Genomic DNA, 7,201 nt, shown 5'->3' with positions numbered 1-7,201 from the left:
GCCATTAATTACTTACACCTGCTTTAAAGGCCTCTTGGATTAGCAATGCCTCCCCCCACCCAAAAAACCCAAACCCTAGCATAGGAGGAAATCTTTGCAGCTGGGATTACTGCTTTTCGTGCTGACCAGTACCATCCCACTCTTACCGTCTACTCTCCTATCTCTCTGCTGTGTCCTACACCCAGCCACCGATGCACTGACACCCCCTCCTCTGTTCGCTCTCCCTACAACGCTCCCAGCCTCCCTCGTCTTCAGCCTGCTGCCCTCCCCTCCGCTCTGCGCCCCTGCGCATGTCCGCGGTGACTTCTGGGAACATCCAGCACCAACACCCTCCCCCAAAAGTTTCTGAGAGCCCCAACCCTCATCTTCCTGCTTCAGGGGACCGCAAACTTCCTTGCCCGCAATCTGCAGGCCCAGCCTGGGGCCCCACCAGAGACATCTGGGGACAGACCCACCCCAAAGGCAGGGACCATGCAAGGAAGGGCTGCGTACCTCCTCCCTGGGGCTCCCTTGGTGAGGGAAATGCACCAAATAGGACAGGACCCCTGTGGGAGCAGGCCCAGCCTGCAGGACAGGGCCAGAGACCTGTGGGCTCCTGGGGGAAGGCGGGTGGAGGCAGCAGCTCTGTGCAGGGGGTGGAGGGGAGTTCATTTCTCCGCCCCGAGGGGCCCCTTGCAGAGGCAGGGTGGCGGGAGGCAGAGGCAGGCAGCTGACAAGTGGAGGAGGAAGGATGGATGCAAGACGGCAAGGGTGAGTCCTGGGGTGGGTGCTGGGGAGAAGGGCATAGGGGGAGGTGTGGGGCTGCAGCAGAGGTGCCTGCCCCAGGATGACACATCGCTCCAGTGCCCTTGTCCCCGTCCCCCTTCCGCCGGGGGGATGGCAGGCAGGAGAGCTGCAGCTCCTGGCCCTCTTGCTCCTCTTGTAGGTCAGAAGAGTCTCCCGACCTCCGACAGCTGCGGCCGAGGAGCACTGGTGCGTGGTGGCAGGTGAGCGGAGAGGTGACCGGAGGTTCATGCGAGGCACCGCAGGGCCATGCCTGATGGCCCTCAGGGTGTCAGAGCTTCAGGCGTCCTGATGCATCCTCACGGTTTTCCACGGAAAGCCGGTGCTGCCCTTGCCAGCGGCGCGGCTGGTTTGAAAACCCCATGAAGGGCTCATGCTGGTTTGATAGACGAGGTTTGGTTGGCATTTCCCCTTTGCTGTGTGAGGACCTGCAGCTGCAGGGACGTGTGTGCACACGCATGTGTCTAGGGGGCGGGAGGGGCAGGGAGGCCCTGCTCACGCCCATTGAGAACGGCGTTTGACACCCAGCCCTCGGCTCTGCACGGGATCAGTGGTCGCTGCTCAAGACCCAGCTCCTCCGTTCCACGCGGGGCGGACATGCCCAGGGGCCAGGAGGCTCTTTCTGAGCTCTCCCAATGCTCCCTGTTGCTGGGGGGTAGTGACAGGCCTCTGCAGCACCCCAGGTGCCTGGGGACCTGGGCTGGCATGCTCATCGGGCGGCAGGCTTGGGACATGCCTTGCAGGAGGGAGAGAGGGAGCTTTCCCCCAAAGCGCAGGAGATGTTGCAGCAGGTACAGAGCCCCCAGCTGGGAAGGACGTAGTTGCCAGCCCCCCCTTTGCTTGCTGCAGAGCTGGGATTGCAAGCAGCGTCCCAGAGCACCCTGCCGCTCGGGCTGCTCCTTGCCAGTCGGCGCCACAGCTATGAGGGTAGGACTTTCGGCCTGAAATATAGTTAACAATAGTTTGCAGAGCTGGGCTCAAAGCCTGAGAACTTCCTAATGATTGGCATTTGATGCTGGGGCTTGGTGTCTGCCAGGGGCTTAGCCCAGGGTGGATCTCCTCTGGCGAGTCCAGGTGGACCGGGTGCTGTTTGTGTACAGAAAGCTGCTCACAAGCGGACCGGTTTGGCAGGAAACCGTATCTTGGGAAAGCATGTGATCCCCAGCTTGCACCACTACTACCACCTCTGCCCTTTCTATGCCGCAGGGCTTTTTAAGACCATCTTCATACACATCTGTAGTTTAGAGCATCATGACTGTTTAAACAAGCCCTGGTCTCAACTTGAATTCTTGTGGCGCCGGGGTGCCTGCATAATCTGCTAGCAGCCTTCACTCTAGATTATTGCATTGTTTCTGCATGTTTGGGGGATGGAGGGCTGCCGGCTCTCAGATTTAAGTTTAAAGATCTCTAGTTCGAAAGTGTGCAATGGCCTGCTTTGATCAAGGGATTTCTCTTGCTAGCGAGACTCATTTACAGACATCAGCGTAATTGTTTTATTAGGTTGCTATTGCAAGCAACGGTGACTGAATTCCCTAAAGAAACCGAATTCCTTTATTAAAGAAAATATGGGTGTTACACTCCAGCTTTGGCTCCATGTGGTTTTGAAAAGTCAGCCAGTTGTGAGCTATGCGGGGAGGTTGTGGATAACAAAAGTGTTGTATAGTCAGACCTACAAAATATTTCCGTAAAAACTACTCGAGCCCTGTCTGAAGAACATTAAGCAGCCCATTTTCAAGTGCACAATCTTTAGTGATGTATTGTCTTCAAATGCTTTTTAAAACATAAGCCAAGGCTCTCTTAATAAATCATTGTACTTGAGGGATGAATTTTTTTTCCTTTCCCAAAAATCCCATGTGCATGATTATTATGGTAATGTTAAGGAGGTTTCTTTGGATCAGTAATTCAGACTACATGTTTTTAGACTTTTCAGACCATTATGATTTACCTTTGCAAAGATGGTCTTGCTTTCCTTCATAAAACCCTGAGGGAGCTCCACTTTTAAAGGATGCAGTTGGTGTATTCCTACAGAGTCAACTCCAGATAAGCTCCAGCCGAAGCAGGTCTCTGCAGTTTGAGCATAGCTGTGTTTCCGTTAAGAAAAGCCATCAGAGAGAAGAACTATTGGCAGTATTTAAATAGAAAAGATTGGGGGGGCTGAAAATATCTAGTTTGACTTGGTTGTATGTTTCTAATAGCCCAGTGGCAAAACCCAGTAAAACATCTTGAGGTCAGTACTTTTTTCTTTTGGTTTTGGTGGGGGGGTTGGCCCGTCATGCTCATAGTGTTTGTGGCAGATGTAATGTGAGATATCGCTGAACATAACACAGCTCTCATTTTGCCTCCCTGCTTTTTCCATTTTATTAAAATACCCTTTCCAGGGAGGCTGGGGGGTAAACGCTGCTAAAAATACTATATCCATATCAGGAAAATATATGTCCAGGGTTTAGCTACCAAAAAGTTAGCTGCCAAGAGTTTCAAGTAACGGGCCAAATTCTGGCTCTCTCAATTGTGTATGTACGTGCATGCGCACAATTGTGTTGTGCGTGCGTGCACACAACTCAAACGTATTATTCACTGAAAGGCATCCCCTTTTTGAAATGATATGGCTCCTTCTGATGGCTAGCAGCAGTAGTACCGGCAGCTGAAGGTGTGAAACACAACTACTTTGAGGGACTTGAAGAAGCAAATTAAAACCTGGTCTCGAGCCTCCGTGGATCCGTCTCGTGCAGGCAGTCGGGGCTGTGTTATGAAGTCAAGAACCGCATCTCCTGCGGTGCAAGACCTGCTCGTCTCGGTGGGGCTCTGCCGGAGGGGTGTCCTCTCATCTCTCACCAAAAGCATTCCCCTTGGAGATCCTGTTCTCGCTTTCATCAGCTCATAGCCCTGCGAGGGGACAAAGAGCAGTTCTGTTGCTGGCATTTTTCTGCCCTGGTGGTTTTCAAGGAGTCACCCCAAGTGACTTGTGTGAGATCCTACAGGAAATATATGGGGGAGCAGAGGTCTCGCGTTTTGAGCACTTTTCCGGGCCTCCAGGTTGTTCTAAGGGACAAATCTTGCTATAAATCACACCAGATAAATGAGCATATTCCAGGGTTGTGCTGAGCATATATGGGCTCTGGGAAGGGTTATGCTGAGAGTGTGTTGACTCCTTGTATATCTGAGATCAGTCTGAAGTGACACATTCATAAATATGGGTACATCTCTCAAGCGCAGTCCTACAAGGCACTGGGCGTCCTCCGTTCCTACTGATGACAGTCGGGGGGGGGGGTCAATTCTCTCCACTTCTTTCATTGCATAAGAGGGGTACCCCCGCCCCTTCACCTGCTTGAAAACACCCATTTTGATGTAAAAGCCTACATGAGGCAAAGCTGTGTTGTTTTTAACCCTGATGTAGCTAGTCAAGGGCAGTCCCAGCTGCAGGATATCAAGTTGGCCCTCAGCTAGTTGGTCGACTAGTTCAAAACTCCCTATCTACTTTCTCCACTTAGGAGAACGATGCAGAGTTAAAATCCTATGTAAAAACGCATGTGTTTGCAGGGAGACCACCACAGGAGTGCAAAACACCATGCAAGATCAAAGGCAGTGGGGGTCTTCCAGATTCATCCCAGTTGCCACGTTGCACACTCTGCTTGCACATCAGCCATCCTCTGGTAGCAGTTACCTTGGTTTTATGGGCAGCACATAAAAGCAAAACCCACCTTAAGGCTACACGTCTGGCTACAAGGCTAAGTTTCTTGCACACCTTGACAGTACTGCAAACCAATTCTGCTGTAAACAAAACCCCCAAGCCCTACTACCAGATAGATACAGGATGAAGTGAGGGAGTCTAATCTGGATTTACTCATTCATTTGGTAAATGCAGCTCGATTGCTAATGCAGCAAGTATAGCTTCATAGTTTCATACTTATCAGTGTGTAATCTTTTATAGGATTTAGGGCACTGGGCCCAATCTTGTTGGGCTGCAGCTCCCTTCCAGAGCTCACGGTGGGGTTTTGTTTGAATCATTGCATTGTTTTAGACATCTGTTGGGCTAGTTTTTCACATGGCATAACTCGGCATAGGAGTCGCCGAGTCCATGAAGCTATATTGTGTAACACCATCTGTGAAGAGGGCCAAGTGTATTTCATTTCATTTGTTGGATTTCCTGTGTTCGTACAGGGGAAAGGTGGGAGCGGTTGCCATTCCCGCAGAGGATCGGGGGCAGACCCTTGGTGCCTGAAGAGTTGTGCTGGGCGTGGGCGGATGAAAGTCGCTCTGGCAGCTCCGGTTCTGGGCTGTGTCTGTACTGGCCTCTTCACCAGAGTAAATTAAAGCAATCTCCGGGTGTCTGTAGGCTAAGCTGGTTGCCGAGAGCACTTAGGAATCGGTAGGACTTGGGTCCCCTTGTCACGTCCTTTCCTCCCGTTATACTTCCCTGGTCCAGTGACTTCTAGTGGCCCTTTTCAGCAGTTCTGTGCCACTTGCAAAATCCTCCACGGGCTGTTTAAGCTGCTTTAAAGTTATTCTCTGTCACAGGGGTGATACCAATTAGGCATCATGAGGCTGATGCCCCTTTGTATGGAATTTGACCCGATTTCCTATATGTCCTCCAGTGAAAGCATCACGCCCATTGCCCCCTCTCACGCGTACCTCCACTCCCTTTTCAGATGAGTCCAGGGTCTGTTTTTCAGACTATCAGTTTCTTTTCTTTCTAGCAGAATGAGGCAACTTGAGAATGAGTGCTGCCAGTTCAGAAACATTTTTCTTCCCACATGAAGCAGTGTTTATTCCCTGGAGAGACTGTTGTAATTTGTGGATGGTTTGATAATTTTTTTTATGAGCATTTTGAACATATAAAGGTCACATGCTTGTTCTCTTTGGGACACCATATGAGACGCGTACACGAATGCAGAAGTTGTAGTTTAACTTATAGTCAGCAACTTCACTATTTTGGCTGGACTGAAATGTGATATGTCGCTGGAAAATGTGAATAGAGCCATGCATACAAAATGTTATGGACTTCATTACTAGCCCAGTTGCACCCTTGTTCCAAGTTGCTCCAAACAAACTGTGAGACATGGAAAATGAATAGATAGAAATGGTTACAATGGGCACAGCTAAAACCCTAGTGTTTGCCGCTCTGAAGTTATGCAATGGTTCATTGTGCTCCTTGCCACAGTTGCTGTTGTTTTACTGTGACATCCCTTGCAGGCCCCAGAATCCCACTGTGTTGGTCACTGCACAAATATCCTGAAAAGATGAGGTTGGGTTTTTTATAAGAAATTTTTCATGTTCCAAGCCAAATCAGCCAAATCAAGTCCAAATCCATGAGTCGGTCCAGAACCAAAAGTGGCCCTACAACCGGCAAACATCCTCCACCCCGTGCCCAGGGCTTCAGATATTTCCAAAGTCTTTTGGTGGACATCCTATGTGCAGGCCCAAGTCCGGAGGCTTGGGGTTCAGATGCTCCCCAGTTTCGCCTGCCCTCAGCCATATGGCCGCAGGAGCAAGCTAGGGAAGAGCCTCCTATTCCCATAAAGTGGGCTTTAAGCCCCAACACGGGAAGGGACTGCATATTTTATTTGGACATAAGAGAAAACAGGTGGATACAACAGACCAAGGTCCCAGTGAGATTTATGGTTAGGATGACGGTCAGTGGTCATAGCAAAATGGGCATGAACAGATATACAGCAGGGGTGTGCAAAGCAGGCCCTATTTGATTTGGATTCGGCCCAAATCGGGGACAGTGATTCAATTTGTTGATTCGGATCACTATCCCCAATTCAATTCGGCTGAATCCAAATCTAAAGATTTGATGCTGATTTGGAGAATCAGTGATTCGGACATAGACTCAGCTTTAAATGTCTTTTTTACATACCTCAAGGTACCAGCGTGGCTTGTGAATGCTGCGATGCTGGGGCTGGAGGTGGCCCACGGGAGTGTGGGGGGGCGAATCCAGATGTGGATTGGAAGTACTTCCAATCCACTTCTGAGTCTGCCGGGGAGCACACTGGGGACCCCACCGCGCTCCTGTGGGACACTCCATGAGCCCCACCATCGCAGCATTCACAAGCCACCTGCTACCTAGAGGTACGTAGAAAAAACATTTAAAGCTGTGTCTATGTCCAAATCACCAAATCTCTCCGAATCGATTTGGAGGGTTCCAATTTAATTTGGAGAGATTAAAGGGTCCTCTGATTTGATTCAAATTCAGAGATTTGGCCACCGAATCAGGCTGAATCTCCGCCAGATCAAATCAGGGACTGAAGCTTCACACAGCCCTAATATAAAGATGCCATGGTTGATCTGAAACACATTGTTGATCTCCATGCAGAGCCCAAGCAGCATATCAGCAGGGTTTGGTTGATGAATGCAACTAAAAGAAGCGCGCTTCCTGCCTGCTTCCATTCTGCTGCTATGAAATCGAGACTTCCTCGTG

General features: G+C 50.2%; 1 long non-coding RNA gene across 1 annotated transcript; it reads left to right on the top strand.

The window, feature by feature from the left end:
• Positions 1–2,525: 2,525 nt before the first annotated feature.
• On the top strand, positions 2,526–7,201 carry LOC109286643. The gene is made up of 3 exons (XR_002094643.1): positions 2,526–2,967; positions 3,513–3,515; positions 7,191–7,201. It is a non-coding gene; the product is annotated as an uncharacterized LOC109286643 (long non-coding RNA).

This window comes from Gavialis gangeticus, unplaced genomic scaffold (genome assembly GCF_001723915.1).
Source record: "Gavialis gangeticus isolate Ggan-Ray unplaced genomic scaffold, GavGan_comp1, whole genome shotgun sequence".
NCBI classification, from domain to species: domain Eukaryota; kingdom Metazoa; phylum Chordata; order Crocodylia; family Gavialidae; genus Gavialis; species Gavialis gangeticus.
Note: the sequence above shows the minus strand (reverse complement) of the source record. Positions and strands in the feature narration are given on the sequence as shown.